Source organism: Spinacia oleracea, chromosome 1 (genome assembly GCF_020520425.1).
Source record: "Spinacia oleracea cultivar Varoflay chromosome 1, BTI_SOV_V1, whole genome shotgun sequence".
Taxonomy (NCBI): Eukaryota; Viridiplantae; Streptophyta; class Magnoliopsida; order Caryophyllales; family Amaranthaceae; genus Spinacia; species Spinacia oleracea.
In genome coordinates this window covers 66,075,517-66,093,979 of record NC_079487.1, presented here as the reverse complement: position 1 = coordinate 66,093,979, position 18,463 = coordinate 66,075,517, and the positions used below count along the sequence as shown (strand labels likewise).

General features: G+C 34.8%; 1 long non-coding RNA gene across 1 annotated transcript; it reads left to right on the top strand.

The window, feature by feature from the left end:
* The first annotated feature begins 1,995 nt into the window (after positions 1-1,995).
* LOC130465919 (uncharacterized) lies at positions 1,996-8,121 on the top strand. Its single transcript, XR_008925940.1, has 3 exons — positions 1,996-2,068; positions 2,696-5,523; positions 7,962-8,121. It is a non-coding gene; the product is annotated as an uncharacterized lncRNA (long non-coding RNA).
* Positions 8,122-18,463: the final 10,342 nt, after the last annotated feature.

Sequence of the window (18,463 nt, the reverse complement as noted above, 5' to 3'; positions counted from 1 at the left end):
GCATGACCAATATAAAAGCGTTGGTAATCATTTCATCTTCATGCATGAATCTTATGCAGGTTTTACATTTTAATTTTGTCATAAAATAGGCGATAGTTTAAAAGGTTTGTTTCGACGAATACAAATACTTCGTATACAATAATGAGATAACGTAGGATGATGTGGACGAGTTACGAGTAGCACGTAAAAGATAAAATAGATAAAAAAAATTAATAAATATATATATGTTTATTTTTATAGAAAAATAAAATATTAACAAATATTATATTCATTAAAAATAATCACCTATATTATTATTTTTGGATGAAATAATAAACTTTCACAACTTAATTTTGGAGTATAAATCAAATCATAGATATAAAACATACACCATACAATAATTAATTAATTTTGATATACAAAATATTACCACAAATCCGTGCATCGCACGGGTTTAAATCTAGTTGGATGTATTTGTGAACTTTTATATGAAATAGAAGGTTGAGTAAGAGACTGGTGAACAAAGTATTAAGGTTGAACGTCTCGAATTCTGACTTGCCTTAAAAAATGAATATGACTTGACTTATATGGTTTATAAACTTATAATGAGGGCATTACTTGTTTCTTGGAAAATATTTTAACTCATCTAACAATTTAGATCACACCAAACAAGTATATGACATGTTTACTCAAATATTTTTACCTATGATGTGCTTGTGCCTCATTTATACTTTAAATTCATTCAAACAACACTAATGTAATCATGGGTTAATGTAAGAATCACAAGAAAGCATAATCAGATAATGACCTGACTGTATTTTTCAATTTGGGAATGTTCCAAAAGGCAATATTGTTGCCAGTTTATCATATTATTCAAATAGTTACCTCCCTAGTCCCTATCCAGTATATCATATCACAAAAGTTGAACTACCTTTGTCTAAAATGAATACATACGACATGCCATCATTAGAATCAGATATAACACTTCGCTCATTTCTTAATTCCCAGACTATTTCAGATGCTTTCTTAATCAACTGCTTATATCATGGGGCATCTGGATTATGAAACTCAAATTGAGGAACACCAGATTGTTTCCCTTTTTGGTTTTCTCTTACTCTGACCAAAGAGTTGTCTCCACTTAATAGTTTTGGGCCTTCATCCATCCTTTCAGCACTAGAAGAACAAATTGGAAAGTTTTCCACTCCAGAGGAAAGTGAAAAGAAACTATGATTTATGGGAACCTAAGATGCATCAATGTAAAAGAATATGGAGTTTGTCAATCGTATAATAAATTACACAGTTTCGAGAGTGCTATGAGTCTATAAAAAATGGAAAGAATGCACCATGTTCTAACATGAAGACACTACAAGAAAATCATACAAATTTAGACCGATTTTCTTCGACCCTTTCATAAAGGGTTGCTGTAAATTTGGAGACTGTTTTCTCTAATCACACAATGAACTGGTAGGAGGTCGTTTCCTATTAATTTTAACAAAAAACAAGTCCTTGAATTTGCGATTTTGATTGTTGTTCTAAGATAGGTATAAAAGGAAAAATTATACCGATTGCATGAGGGAAATATTGTTACCAATAGATGTTTCTTGGGACATGCATTTCATGGTGCACAAGTTTTCTTTGCCTGTTTCTTTGTCAAAATAAAGTAACTCTGTATTAAGTAGTTGATACGGAAAGTTCCCACTGATAGGTAATTCGGAGCAAGCAAATAATTTGGGTTAGTGTTGACCACGGTAGGGAATATTAGATGGTGGAAGTCGCTGGTAGTTGCTACACTTGGATATGTACCCGTGTCCGACACTAGTACCCGATTTCAAGTAACATTGCTTCTAAGATTCTTTTTCTCAGTATAAATTACTGAAATTCGAGTTGTTGAAGTATTATCTACTTGTATAATGTTGTGTTACTGACTCTCTTTATTTCCTTTGTATTCTCTTCCTTCCCTAGAACGAGATAAGTTATCCCTAGAACGAGATAAGTTACAATGTTCTTTTCCATGTACAGATGTAGTTTCCAATCTGGATCTGGATCTTGGGCTCCTTGTGTGTATCCTATGGCCCAAAGTAGTGCTCAGGTAGACAAAGACTTTGTTTTTCTTTCTTTTGTCGAGTTGTGGCACACCAGCTACTGGTTCTGTGGTATATCTTGTTCAAGTCAACTATAGTTAAGCTTTATAAGTTGGTCTTTTTTGGAACATTGAGTAGTTCGATGCCAAACAACCTTTTCTTATTGATCCCTTTGCTAAAAGGTAGCTTTATTTTATCGTGCATTAAAATTTAGAGCTAGTTTTCTTATTTAATATTCTTTGTACACATTTGTGCGGTTATCATTTGATAAACAATATGACATTCGTTGGCTGCATGTTACCTTTTTATTAGGATTATAACATAAAAGCAGCTTCACCTGCTAATTTGCTGAACATCTCCCTTGTGCTTACTTATATAGATCCTGATTAATTTTTCTACAACTCTAGTAAACTGCTTGATGTTCTTTATCCAAAAATAACTGCTTGATTTTTGAGCTTACAACTGTTGTGATATTGCTGTTTGGGGATTGCGTTGTTGTTAAATAGAAACCCATATGTCAAAGGTGTTTGTTTGGTCTTGAAAAACACTTTTTATATAACAATGATCTATCTATCTCTTGCATATAGTGTTTTTCTCAGATGGTAGAGACCTTACTAATCATTTTCCTTGTGCAGCATGAAAGCATGGGATCAAGAGGAGGTTTCAGTTATTTTGTTTTCAAGCAAAGGTATGAGAATGGACAAATTCCAATACTTTTAATGCTAAGGGAAGAGTTTGCTCGGGAGCTTCTAACTTTCCTGAAGGATCACCCAGATCTCATGTCACTAGTAGAAAAAACCCCTGTTGCAGCCCCCTTGTTGCAGCGTACATGTATAAATACGCTTCAACAACCAGTCGGTCAACGCGGGTCAAACCCTTTAAAGGGTTATCGCAGCGTACATTTTAAATGTTCGCAGCAAATGTGTTTGTTGCAGCGTACAAAATAAAAGCCCGCAGCAACAACCCGACTTTATCGCAGCGTACATGCTATGGCCCCCTGCAACAAGTCCGCGTTTCAAACATTTTTGCTGCAATAACGTTATTTCGTCAATAGCTTTTTCACTTAACAAAATATCTCAAAATTTTATTTTCCAACGCTCTCTCAACTCCTTCTCTCCAAGCATCTGGCCTTCGAACTCAGCCGTCGAACTCAGCCGCCGTCGAACTCAGCAGCCGTCGAACTCAGGCGTTGCTCGGCCCTGCGTCGCTGTCTTCGCCGGTGGGTCTGTGTTCTCGCCTCATCTCCCCCATCGCGTTCTGTTCTCGCCGTCACAGTCCCAAGTATTTCGATCTCTTACTCTCTCTTGCGCGAATCTGTTTGAGGAGGTATAGTTTTCCAACTTTTTGTGTTTGTTTTTCCCTAATTTCGTATTTTTAGGGTTTGCTTTCAGTCAATTCTTGATTTTTCCCCCAATTTCGTATTTTTAGGGTTTGATTACATAAATTATTCTTATTTTTTGTGTTAATTAATACATTTTTTTTTCTGTATTGATTGTTAGGGTTTGATTTTTTTTTTTCCGATTTTGATTGTTAATTTAACTTGGGGACATTTATATGACGGTTTATTAATATAATGGGGAATTCCTTCATTATTGCATTTTAGACTTCAGAGATTCATATTAAATGTATCAGTTTACTTGACTCCAGCTTGGTATGAAATGTGTGTGGATTATGATTGTATGGGACCATTGGTGTTTAATGTTTATGCTTCATGGTAATACATTGGGTTATAATGGTTTATGTTATTCAAGATTATATTCATTGACTGAAATAGTTGTTGTTGTTTAGCCTTGCTTTTCATTGAGAGATAAGCATGCTATGATTTGCTTTTCTGTTGTTGCTGCAAATTTCCCTACCTTTTTTCTTTAATAATCGAAATGTGTTGGTTATGAAGCCTATTACAGATCTTAATTACTGTTTTATTTATTTATTTTTGTGCAATTTTGGCTAATTCTTTCAATTGGGTTGCTATTATATTTATCAAATGAGAAATTAATTGGTGTTGGAAAGTTAGCAAATGTGTAATTTAGTGTTGCACAGATTCTGGTTAGTTTCTACACTTGATACTCCGAGTATGTATTTTGGGTACGATAAAACTTTGACGTCTTTAATTAATGTTAGAGCTTAGTAAAACTAAAAATCAAACTATTTTTAATTACTTAATTTGAGTTGGACATAAGCTAGATGAATCTATTTGGATGGTTGGTGTTATTGATATGTTCATGAAAGGGTGCCAAGTTCCCAAATTTCTCCAATTGTTGTACACTACGTGTATGCATGAGACATATAAGCACTATCAATATAGTCGAGTATTATTACATACTACGAGTAGTCAAGTATTATTATGTACTCCCTATATCGGTATATGATGTGTGATCAGTATCGAGTGAATTAAGCTAACATATTTGTTTACAAAACCCTCCAAAATTATGAGTTTATAGGGAGTGAAACCTAAAATCCAAATTTAAACGCTGAATTTTCGTGGAGCCAGTCCATGGAATATGAGATTTACAAGGCGACAAATGCACTCAAAAGCTATAACAAGGTATCTACGCATTTTTTCCGAATTAATATTTATAATTCTTACTTTGGCCGCACTTCAGGTGGGATTGAACTTGTGAACTCGTTATGCAGTGAGTAATATATATCTGATTTAAGTGTTGGGTTTTGTTTAAGGGTATGTATATATGCTTTAGTAGTAGCTTATGGCTTGGTAGTGTGGTGAACTGTGAAAGATCCTAGCTACTTGTTTTTAGTTGGCTTTATATCAGTGTGTGTTGTGTACCTTGTAGTTTGGGTAACAGATACAATTTCCTGCTGTCTAGATACAGCAAACAAATGAATATCACCTAGTTGTTTCAGTTCATGGTTCAAACATCAGAACTTCAGAAGCTGTAAAAATGATCATGGACCTTCGTCTGAGGGTCAGTTGTACTCTTTTGTATCTGCTACATATACTAGATAGTTTTGTACAACTTGTCAAGTGGATAGCGGACACTAGTCTCACCACTAGAGTTCCCTGCCAGACTCACGTAGTTACAATAATTATAAACCTTGTTTATCTTTTTAATTTTGGCTGATGATTTAATTGAAGCAAATTTTTTTTTAGAACAACAATTTTACTTCACAGCCATTAAATTTAGGATATGTTCATGTTGCTAAGAGTTTTTTTGTTGAAATGGTAGAAGACTAACAAATTTCCTTTGTCATCCTGTCTTTGCTAAGTGTTTTTATTGGCTGAATCATATCTTATTAACATTGCAAGGAGATGTATCTTACAAGTTTGGGATCATGCAGCAGCACTCCAAACATGGAGAAGTCCTTTGTGTCGCCGTCCCATTGCTCGTTAATACCTACTGAGGCTTCCCAGCAACAACGCGTTAATCCAGAAGTTGCAAATATTTTAGGGAGACTAGAAATGTATAATCGTCGATATGGTGAACACTTCAGTGGTTTCATGCAGGTACATACCGTTATAAAGACTGTTTTCTATTTTTTTTTTTGCTAAATCTTATCTCATGAGGGAATATATATGTACATCTGACATTTTGGATCACTAGTACTCCACTAGACTTCTCTTCAGGTTTGGTTGTTCATATTTTGGCATACTATGTCAGGCAGAAGGTAATAACTAGATCATAGGACATGCACTGATATCATAGATGGAGTTGTTCTGGTTCATGTTTAGAGGTGGACAGTTGGTCATCTTTCATAATATTAGCCAATTCATAAGTTATAACCTGATTTGGCCCGTGAAATTTGAATAAACTTGCTGCAAATATGTATTTTGTCCGGCTAATATTTGTCCCCAAATTCTGAATGTTTTCATGTTTACATGTTATATCCTTCGGTTTAAATGAACCACATTATTAAAATTTGGAGATTTTGGACTTGAGGATGCTGCAAGTTAGAGACTAGTGCAATAATATTTGCTGAAATCAAGTCCTAGAACATGGTTAATATACGGTAACAAGTGGAGTGTTTCCTACTTTCCTTGTTGGTCCTTAATAGATACAAAGTACGGAGTAATAAACACTACTTGCTATTATGATCAATCCTCAAAGGATTTACTTTACAATAAACCTTAATTTATATGGACCGATACAACATGGAGTCAGGCCAATATCTCCAAACCATCATCAAACTATGATAAATAAACTGAAACTTCATGAAAAACAATAATAAAGCACAAAACTTCATCATCTTAGTCTTTAGTTACTCATTTATAAACAACTCATATTTTGGCTAAAATGATATTTTCATCCCCAACTTGAACTAAAGAATCTAATGACTCATTTCAAACTCATTACATGATAAATGTGCTTAGTTTTAAGTTTCCAAGACTTTTTGCAGTGTATTTATGCACATTTAAGGCTCATTGGGTCGTTATAGGCTATATTTAGGCTCAAATGACATTTTTGCTCCGAACATTGAACTAAAGAATCTAATGACTCATTTTAAACCTTTTACATGATTGATATGCATAGTTTTAACTTTCTAAGACTCGTTTCAATCTATTTATTCACATTTAAGGCTTATTGGGTCGTTATAGGACATATTAAGGCTAAAATGAAGCATTTTCGCTCCCAACTTTGAACTAAAGAACCTAAGGACTCATTTTATACTTATTACATGTTTAATATGAATATTTTTAACTTTCTAACACTCATTCCAATCTACTTATGCAAATTTAAGGCTTGTTTGGTCGTTATAGGTCATATTAGGCTAAAATGAGGCTTTTTTGCTCCAAAATATGAAATAAAGAACCTTAGGACTCATTTTAAACATATTAAATGTTTTATATGATTAGTTTTAACTTTCCAAGACTTACTCCAATCTATTTATGCACATTCGAGACTTCTTTGGCCGTTATAGGTCATATTTAGGCTAAAATGACATTTTCGCTCCCAACTTTGATCTAACGAACTTAAAAACTAATTTCAAACTTATTACATGATTCATATGATTATTTTTAACTTTTCAAGACTCAATCCGATCTATTATGCACATTTGAGACTTGTTTGGTCGTTATAGGTCATATTTAGGCTAAAATAAAGCATTTTCGCTCCCAACTTTGAACTAAAGAACCTAAGGACTCATTTTATACTTATTATATGTTTAATATGAATATTTTTAACTTTCTAACACTCATTCCAATCTACTTATGCAAATTTAAGGCTTGTTTGGTCGTTATAGGTCATATTAGGCTAAAATGAGGCTTTTTTGCTCCCAAATATGAAATAAAGAACCTTAGGACTCATTTTAAACATATTAAATGTTTTATATGATTAGTTTTAACTTTCCAAGACTTACTCCAATCTATTTATGCACATTCGAGACTTCTTTGGCCGTTATAGGTCATATTTAGGCTAAAATGACATTTTCGCTCCCAACTTTGATCTAACGAACTTAAAAACTAATTTCAAACTTATTACATGATTCATATGATTATTTTTAACTTTTCAAGACTCAATCCGATCTATTATGCACATTTGAGACTTGTTTGGTCGTTATAGGTCATATTTAGGCTAAAATGAGACATTTTCGCTCCTAACCTTGAACTAAAGAACCTAAAGACTCATTTTAAACCCTTTACATGATTAATATTCTTAGTTTTAAGTTTCCAAGACCCTTTCCAATCTATTTACGCACATTTAAGGCTCATTGAGTCGTTATAGGTCATATTTAGACTAAAATGACATTTTCGTTCCCAAATGTGAACTAAAGAACCTAATGACTTATTTCAAACTTATTACATGTTTAATATGCTTATTTTTAAAGTTTTCAAATACTCATTTCAATCTATTTATGCACATTTAAGGCTCATTGGGTCGTTATAGTTCATATTTAGACTAAAATGACATTTAATCTAATGCTCCCATCAAATTTTTGTTTTTGAAGGTCTATACTACAGGAATGCGCCTTATGCTAGTGAGGAAATTGATGTGGTTCGTGAGCAATGGGCTAAGTTTTTTACCAGAAAGTATTTATTATTGGCCTGAGCGCGTTTGATCGAGTTGGCTTAGATGTTATAGAACAATATTTTGTATTAAAATGTATGCGTACATTGAAATTGGAACGTACATATATTTAAATGTATTAGTACGTGCACTTTGGTTTTGGAATATATACAAAACTACAGTTATTGTTTATATATTTGTTATACAGGTTGTGATATTCTATTATTGTTATGACAGGTTTCTATATTTGGTGCAAAGTCCCTAAACAAAATTAGAATTTTCCCGCCAAAAGTGCTTTGTTGCAGCGTACATATATATGTGTACGCTGCAACAAGGGTCTAAATTTTGGCAAATTTTCAGACTTGTTGCAGCGTACAAATAGATGTACGCAGCAACAAGTGGAGTTTTTTGCAGCGTACACTTCTTTGTACGCTGCAACAAGTCACTATTTTTGCCAAAATTTTGACACTTGCTGCAGCGTACATGCATATGTACGCTGCAAAAAAAGTACTTTTTGCAGCGAACATTGTACGCTGCAACAAGTTCAGACTTGTTGCAGGCCTTCCAGTTGCAGCATACGATGTACGCTGCAACAGGGGTCTAAAAGCCCGCTGTAATAAGGGTTTTTTCTACTAGTGTGTAGTCCTGTGGTTTTATGAAGTTTTTCTATCAATATTTTGTTCTTTGAAAAATCTTCACGGTTTAACACTTTTTAGAGATGAAAGGAGGAAGAACTAGATTCTGGAACAAAAGACTATCATTGCCCGAGTATATACCACTCGAACACACCCCTACCACTAGCTTTAGATAGAATAATCTAGTGAAGCTACTTTAAGTGTTTAATAACAGCAATAAGCATAAGATGTTAAAAGAGGAGCTGTTATACACCCTTGAAGGAGCATTTGACAAAACCAGCTAATTCTCTCATTTCTTAATTTGCGTTTTACATTGAAACTGAAAATGTTTAGCTGGTTGTGTTGGAATGTACATCTGGTTGCTTGGATTATATATTTTGGGGTTTATAAGCATTCATACATGTTTAAAAACGCAGCATATTTATATCTAGAAATGCCATATTCTAGATGTTATGATGTTGTTTTTTCCCCTTTATATTTGACACATTAAATGTTCTTTGCAGATTATTGATGATTAATTCAAGTGGTAACAGTAAATTTTAGATTGGAGATCAACAAGTTATCTTGAAGCTAAGCTAGTACGACAATGGGCTTTACTTTGTTAATTAGTACGTAGTTAGGAAGTTTTTTTTATTTTAGTTTTAGACAATCTTGTTTAATGTAGAAAAATTGTTGCTAGAAAGTTTTTTTGTTTCAAAAAGTGTTTCTATTTCAGTTTGATTAGACAGTGCAAATTAATGCATGGATGATTATTATCACTTTTTGTAAACTATGTTATTGCTATGTATGAATTAGTTTTTATGATTATGTAATATATTGGTGTTAAAATTTGATTGTGTATTCAACTACGCTCAATATAAGTTTTTAGATATCCATGGCTGTAGATTACTATTACGCCAAAAAAAAATTATTGTGTGAACGTGACGCACCCGAGCGTCAATATTTTTTCGTGGATAACTAGGATCCAAAATGCAAACACATAAACACGAAATAGGCGTCGAAATTTGGACGCTGTTGCGCGAAATCGAAGCAAAATTTGACACTTTTAACAGTCCAAATATTAATTCTGTCTATAAATTGACAAAACACTAACGCAGAAAAGCGTCCATATTGGTGAACATAGTGGCGCATAAATGCGTCGGTATATATCGGCTATGAAAATATCGACAATTTAATGAAGCGTCACTAAACAAAATTGTGACGCTTTCAGTTATCGAAATATTACCAAAAAAGCGTCACTTATTGACGTACTTTTTTGTAGTTCCTTCACTAATTTGATTTTAAAGTGTTTAAAAGAATTTAACCAATAGTATTTGTTCATACTCACTTTCGATGTAAGCGTTGTGTGTATAAGAGAAATCATCAAGTTTGAGGATGAATGACCGTCTTTAATTTTAAGAGTAAGTTTATCTTGAGTTCTTCAACTCAACACTCTTTTACTCGTACTAAATTTAATACAATCCTAAATAATCTTATCACCCAAGATTAAGTCTTACCGCCAAGTGGTTTATTTGACAAAATCTTGATGCTTTTTGAGATTGTGATGTTTTAGAAAAAATCTCTTACCGGCCAAATAATAATTGATGGTACACCATTTCCTTACTAGCAAATCCTTTTTTAGTGCTATTTTTGAAAAGTGATACTCCATGGTCCGGAGCGAAATTTTGAGTTAGATGGTTTAATCATCATCCTATTTATATTACCAGTAGAATCCCAAATGTGTAGAATACCCTTGTGAATTGAATTTGTTCTTACCAACATGGAATTTCCATTAGTAAGTATTACTATTTATCCTTATCATGTTAGACGTTGTGAATTTTCATACACAAATCATGAGTAAAAATCGCTTACAAGCCTTTAAATGAAGCATTATGCGTTCATATGGGGGTTAAGTATTATTGAAAGTCTCATTACATTTTCAATTTCGTTTGAAAGCGAAAAACGGCCAATTTCAGTTGTATGTAATTCGTTTGATTTGATGACATAGGTGCTTAATACAAAGACTGCTTTGACGCTTCGGAATCGGAGTTTAACCAACCACGATTAAATGTGGAGAGGACTTCATCGTTCATGGGCATAAGCAGGATAAACTCTGAAAAGGATAAGCTCGCAGATGTGCGATAAAAGTCAGGAAAGTCTTCCTAAATCCTCGTCATACACGCTTGATATTAAATATGGTTATACGTGATATTATGCAAGAGAAAGAAATTGTCATTTAACTGTTTGTTACACTTATATGATACATGTGACTACACACCCTACCTAAGGCACAAAGGCAGCCTAAAAGGAATCATGATAGCTGTAGACGCCTACTTTTGTCCCCATTCCCGCAAGGGAAAGGTTCGATGATGAAAGCGTAAATCTCCACTTGACAACGCATCTCCTATAAAATAAACGAATCTCGATTCCCCATTTCATTTCACCCGAAACCTGCTATTTATGGAAACCTGCTAAAAATAGTAACTGCCGTAAAAGGTAGCTTCTAAAAGTGGAAAATCATAAAAGATAGAAACCTGTCAGAATTAGGTGTTGCATTCCAACATAAATCCTAAATGAGATAGAAAACTGCGAGAATCCTATTCCTAATATGATTCGGAAATAAGAGTTACGTATTAATTAAAATCCTAACGAGCCTAGAGTTCGTAACGGGCCCAGACGCATTCCGTCATAAAATTGATACGCGCTAAAAGACTCGATTAAGTCTCAAACTCTACGAATTTCAGGAATCCGAATCTGACCAAAGAATTCTGCCAGACCCTATTTTCAACGCCCAGCCCTGGGCGCCGAAAATTCCAGCGCCCAGAGCTGGGCGCCGAAAGTACCTGGGACGGATTCTTTTCCTAATCCGTTTCGTATTCAAATTCCTGAAAAACTATCTTTCTACGCCACTTTTTCCTATAAATAGACCCCTTAGTTCGACGTGAAAGGACACAACAACACACAATTATATTCTGAGTATTGACTCCAACCCTTAGCCTAAGCCTCTCGCTGCGAAATTGTTCACGCGTTCTGTCGCAATCGAAAATCGAACAGAACGTATCCTGTCCCATAATTGAGATTCGTTAAATAAAAAGGAGAAATAGCAAAGTCAAAGTGGTTAGTTTTCTGAGAACCGTGGCGCACCTCTCAAGGGTGCGTCGTAATGTGTCCCTTTTCGATGATTTAACTGCTTTCCTCGCCCTTTTTATGAACTGTTAAACCAACTTAATCTGATTGTTCTATCACGCCTAACAAATATGATATTTTTGGGAAATCGGATTATCATGCTAGGTCCCTTAATGCTATTTAAATCAGATAATCACGATCGAATTAGTATTATGTGTTGCATATTGCTAAAATCAACTCAGATTAGTTTAATAGTTAACGCATGTCCCTTCAATTATTTATGCTGAGCTAGTAAGGATATCCTGCCTCTAGAGTTATCGACGAGCGAATTACTCCTCTCGGTAGTTACAGTCCCCCGAACCCTCAATCTCTACCTTGCGGGTGTATATTGAGAGATCCCCACACCAGGGATCACAAGGGAACCTACGGCCGTCGTGGCCAAACATAATTGCACTCCCTTTATGTCACGATAACCGGGTTTTGTCAGTTTTTCTCATTGTCGTTAAAAACTGAATGGCGACTCCTATATTACTAGTCAATTGGGTGTATACTCACAGGAAATCCAATTACACTTGATTGAATAAAAAGAATCGTCACACCCACGAGGGACGAGGTCACGCATTAGCCTCGCGCTTTTTCGACCCCCTCACAGTGGCGACTCCACTGGGGATAGTGAAGGAAATACTCGTGCTTGTAGGTAATCAAAATAGCCGAAGGGTGAAACGATCCTACCTCGCGCTTATTTCCCCATCAAGTTGGGACGACCTGAAAATCAGTATATTAATGTGAACGGATAACGAATCTCGGCTCCCTCCACTAGTGGAAAAAGGGTCATTTGCATCGCACTTTTAAGCATATTTGCGTCGCACATCGTGCGTGGAAAAAGCTCTCGACGCAAATGACTAAAAGTCATTTGCGTCGCACATTTGTGCGACGCAAATAACCTTATTTGCGTCGCACAATTAGCAAATGTGCGACGCAAATAACTTTTCAACATGATGCCTGAAAAGTCATTTGCAACGCACATTAGCTAAATGTGCGACGCAAATAAGGTTCATTTGCGTCGCACATTTAGCTAATGTGCGTTGCAAATGACTTTTCAGGCACCATGTTGAAAAGTTATTTGCAACGCACATTAGATAAATGTGCGACGCAAATGACTTTTAGGCGCAAAAAAAAAAAAGTCATTTGCCACGCACAATAGCTTAATGTGCGACGCAAATGACAATTTTAGCGCCAAAAAATTAAGTCATTTGCCTCGCACATTGAGCTAACGTGCGTTGCAAATGACTTATTTTTTTAAAAAAAAATATTCGTTTTTTAATATTTTAGTTGGAAATTCCGACATGATCGTCTTTGAAATTAGACGGTTCATTCCCAATACCGGGAATACATTTATAATTAATACCTGTCACAAAAGTTTACAACGTAATTAACGTTCCCAATAAAAGGCAATTAAATTCGTCATAGATCGATCAACCAACATGTTACAACAAACATAAAATTATTACAACAAAGGTACGTAGCTAGCTAGAGATCAAGTTCATATTACAAATTAAGCTAAAAATTCGACATTGTTCATGAAGTAATCTGCCCAAAAATATTTCACCTCATTAATCTCCTCCGGTGAATAAGGCAATGTTCTTGAAAAATCCTAAAAAAGTGTAAATAATTCAATTTATCAACGATTGATCAATATAATAGTTTTGTGTACTTCAATTTATTATATAAAGTACGTAGTTTATGAGAACATACCTTAGTAAGTTCTTGACTATTACCATGATTCATTATTATGTCGTACATAAAACGCATGACGTAGTAGCCACAATCTAGTGATCCCGGTTGTTGAGCACACTAAATGCATTAAAATAAATAACACAAGTAAAATTTCTATCACATTGTATGTTATAATTTTGAAAAACTTATTTCTTAGGTAAATAATAAACTAATTATATATATATATACCTGTGCTGGAATCCATGTTAATTTAGTTCCCTTAGATTGTCCACCTAGTCTCTTGTAACTCCGAAAAGCACTACACATTCGATAAAATATGCAATTATATATACTTTGTTTACACATGTAAATGCAAAGAATATTTTACATGTAAGTGCAATTATATACTTTGTTTACACATGTAAATGAAATTATATACGTAGTAGTCACATTTAAGGCTAATTGGGTCGTACGTTCTAGGTCATTTTTAGGCAAAAATGATGTTTTCGAACCCAACTTTGAACCAAAGAACCTAAGGAATGTTTTCAAACTTATTACACGTCTCATATGCATAGTTATAACTTCCTAAGTCCCTTTACAATCTATTATTTCACATTTAAGGCTAATTGGGTCGTCCTAGGTCATTTTTAGGCAAAAATGATGTTTTCGAACCCAACTTTGAACCAAAGAACCTAAGGAATATTTTCAAACTTATTACACGTCTCATATGCATAGTTATAACTTCCTAAGTCCCTTTATAATCTATTATTTCACATTTAAGGCTATTTGGGTCGTCCTAGGTCATTTTTAGGCAAAAAATGATGTTTTCGAACCCAACTTTGAACCAAAGAACCTAAGGAATGTTTTCAAACTTATTACACGTCTCATATGCATAGTTATAACTTTCTAAGGCCCTTTACAATCTATTATTTCACATTTAAGGCTATTTGGGTCGTCCTAGGTCATTTTTAGGCAAAAATGATGTTTTCGAACCCAACTTTGAACCAAAGAACCTAAGGAATGTTTTCAAACTTATTACACGTCTCATATGCATAGTTATAACTTTGTAAGGCCCTTTACAATCTATTATTTCACATTTAAGGCTATTTGGGTCGTCCTAGGTCATTTTTAGGCAACAATGATGTTTTCGAACCCAACTTTGAACCAAAGAACCTAAGGAATGTTATCAAACTTATTACACGTCTCATATGAATAGTTATAACTTTGTAAGGCCCTTTACAATCTATTATTTCACATTTAAGGCTATTTGGGTCGTCCTAGGTCATTTTTAGGCAAAAATGATGTTTTCGAACCCAACTTTGAACCAAAGAACCTAAGGAATGTTTTCAAACTTATTACACGTCTCATATGCATAGTTATAACTTCCTAAGTCCCTTTACAATCTATTATTTCACATTTAAGGCTATTTGGGTTGTCCTAGGTCATTTTTAGGCAAAAATGATGTTTTCGAACCCAACTTTGAACCAAAGAACCTAAGGAATGTTTTCAAACTTATTACACGTCTCATATGCATAGTTATAACTTTCTAAGGCCCTTTACAATCTATTATTTTACATTTAAGGCTATTTGGGTCGTCCTAGGTCATTTTTAGGCAAAAATGATGTTTTCGAACCCAACTTTGAACCAAAGAACCTTAGGAATGTTTTCAAACTTATTACACGTCTCATATGCATAGTTATAACTTTCTAAGTCCCTTTACAATCTATTATTTCACATTTAAGGCTAATTGGGTCGTCCTAGGTCATTTTTAGGCAAAAATGATGTTTTCGAACCCAACTTTGAACCAAAGAACCTAAGGAATGTTTTCAAACTTATTACACGTCTCATATGCATAGTTATAACTTTCTAAGTCCCTTTACAATCTATTATTTCACATTTAAGGCTAATTGGGTCGTCCTAGGTCATTTTTAGGAAAAAATGATGTTTTCGAACCCAACTTTGAACTAAAGAACCTAAGGCAAAAATTTAGGCAAAAATGGCATTTTCATATGCATACTTTACTTACTTGTTTAGTGGCTCCTTAATCATCAAATTTCTCTTCTTCTGTTGAGAATCAAATATGTAGACCTCACGTTTAGACAAGCAAAGAACTAAAAGCATCCAGTGACTCCTACATACAAACAATAAACGTATGTAATTAGAAAAAAAAAAGTTAAATTTATAACAATCAATTAAAAACGAAGTTCAAAGTAATTTTCATACTTTTCGTAGTATGGACATAAGATGAATGTCTTAGAACTAAGTGCACTCATGGACCTCGTCATGTACAATAGAATTCGATCTGCATCGGACTTTAACATGGTGGCCGAGATCATCTCCGGGCACATGAATCCAATACTATTGGGGTGACAATCATCGTGAAAACACAACTCACTCAAAGCCCTATAATATAGAGTGTAAGAACGTTAAGACAATCATAAAAATCAAATTTAGGGGCAAAATATGAATTTAGGTAACTCACGTAGCAAAAACTTGTATTATTGATATATTGAGCCATGCTCCCGAGAGAAGTTGATCGGTGTCTTCAACGGTGACACTAATTTCAAAGTCCTTTTCCATATTGAATGTCCTTTTAGTGCAATGTACCTTAACGTGCTCCCCTTCTTTTAATCCCAACATCATAGTTTTCATCACATTGCACTTACCACTCAAATTTTGCACTTTATAATTTTCAAGGAAATAGGTTTTTGATTTAGTGTTGGACGCTTTTGTTCCACTTCCCCCAACCACTATCTCTTTCCCTTTGTTCCCTTTCCCTTTAGGCTCTTTACTTGTAGGCTTGTTTACCTGAGGTATGATTTTCAAATAACGATATACATATTAGTGAGCATACATGGTATAATAGTTCTACTTCAAATTATCATGCATATGTTAGTTACCTCCTCATTCGTAAGCGACACCAAATGCTTTGGCCACTGAGTGAAGGTACCATGAGCTTGAGCAAGTTTCTTAATATATTGAGAAGGCACGGGGACGGGAGCTTCTTTGTACGCGGGCTCAAAATCATCAACGCTCACTTTCACGTTATCGGACGTGACGTCGTTGTGGTGATCAAGGAGCAACTCTGGACATATGGTACCATAGGCAACAAAGACTTTCTCCGAGCCTATGTTCAGGTATAGATGGCACGGGACAGGTTCCTTATTATTTATTTTGAACAATAACGCAAATACAATGTAACATGTTAGAAAAGTTCAATAGAATTAACTAGAAACAAAGTACTTGAAAAACACAAATTATGCATAGTTATAACTTTCTAAGCCTCGTAATAATCTATTATTCCACATTTAAGGGTAATTGGGTCGTTATAGTACATATTTAGGCAAAAATGACATTTTCGAACCCAACTTTGAACCAAAGAACCTAAAATATGTTTTCAAACTTATTACATGTCTCATATGCATAGTTATAACTTTCTAAGCCTCATAATAATCTATTATTCCACATTTAAGGGTAATTGGGTCGTTATAGTACATATTTAGGCAAAAATGACATTTTCGAACCCAACTTTTAACTAATCTACAAATTAACTTGGTGAAAAAATAGTTGCCAAAATAGTACCTATCTCACTATTTCTCTTTTTCAACATAAAATCCTTCATCATGATCTCGGCGTGTATAACTCATGTCAACATCGTCAATCATTTGAGGGATATGCCAGGAGGAAGGTGGAATCTCATTAAACTGCTCATCATACTCTTCTTCATCATCTACATCCTCAACGCCAAGTATTCTTCTTTTGCCTTCCAGAACAACTGACCAACTACGATCGGCAGGGTCAACCATGTAAAAGATTTGTTTTGCCTGTGATGCTAATATGAAAGGATCTGCAAGATGCCCAACTCGACTAAAGTTTACAAGTGTCAGGTACCCATGTTCATCCTTTTTGACACCGCGACTAATATCAACCCACTTGCACCGGAATAGAGGAATCTTAAAATACTTATATTCCAACTCTAATATTTCTTCAATGACTCCATAGTAAGAGTTCGTCTTATCTACAAGTGTTCTATCTTTTACACTAGCATACTCTGAAGACAAACATATTGCCGTAACACCACTATTTTGCATCGTCGTTTTGTCATCTTGTCGCTTCGTGTAAAAAGAATAGCCATTGATGTCGTACCCCTCATAAGATATGACTTGACATTTAGGACCATATGCCAACCATCTCACCATGTCAGATACCTCATTAGGCGTGTCGGAAAATTGATCCATCACTCGACGCTTGAACCATGTGAGGAATAAACGATTATGCTCTTTTATCAGTTGAGGACCATTTTTTGAAGGATATTGCTCTCTAAGAAAGTTCATGTGCTCAGCCACGTATGGATGGACTTCACTAAGACTTTGCACCACAAACAGCTCAACCTTACACATCATTTCAGAACTGATTGATATCCTTTTCTTGCCAATTGTACCTTGACCCCCAAGTCTCCCATCATGTCTAGACTTTGGTACTCCGACTTCTTTCAAACGTGCCATATATTGAGAAACCCATGCAGCAACTTCCTCCGCGACGGTTCGTTGGACAATACTAGCTTCAGGTTTGGCCGGATTCATCACTCTATCTTTCAAGGTACCCATTTCCCGTTCAAAGGGATACATGTACCTCATACAAACTGGCCCACAAAGCTTAATTTCACGAACAAGATGAATAATCAAATGAGGCATCATGTCAAAGAATGATGGCGGAAAATACTTTTCAAACCGACACATGGTCTCAAGTACATCAGCCTGCAAATCATCCAGTATTGTTGGATTGATCACCTTGCTACAAATTGTGTTGAAAAAGAAACACAATCTTGTAATGGTATACCTCACTTGTGGCGGCAATATCCCTCGAATTGCAACCGGCAGCAATTGTTGCATCAACACGTGACAATCATGAGATTTCATTCCAACTAATTTCAAGTCAGACATGGACACAAGTCTACGAAAATTTGAAGAGTAACCGGCAGGGACCT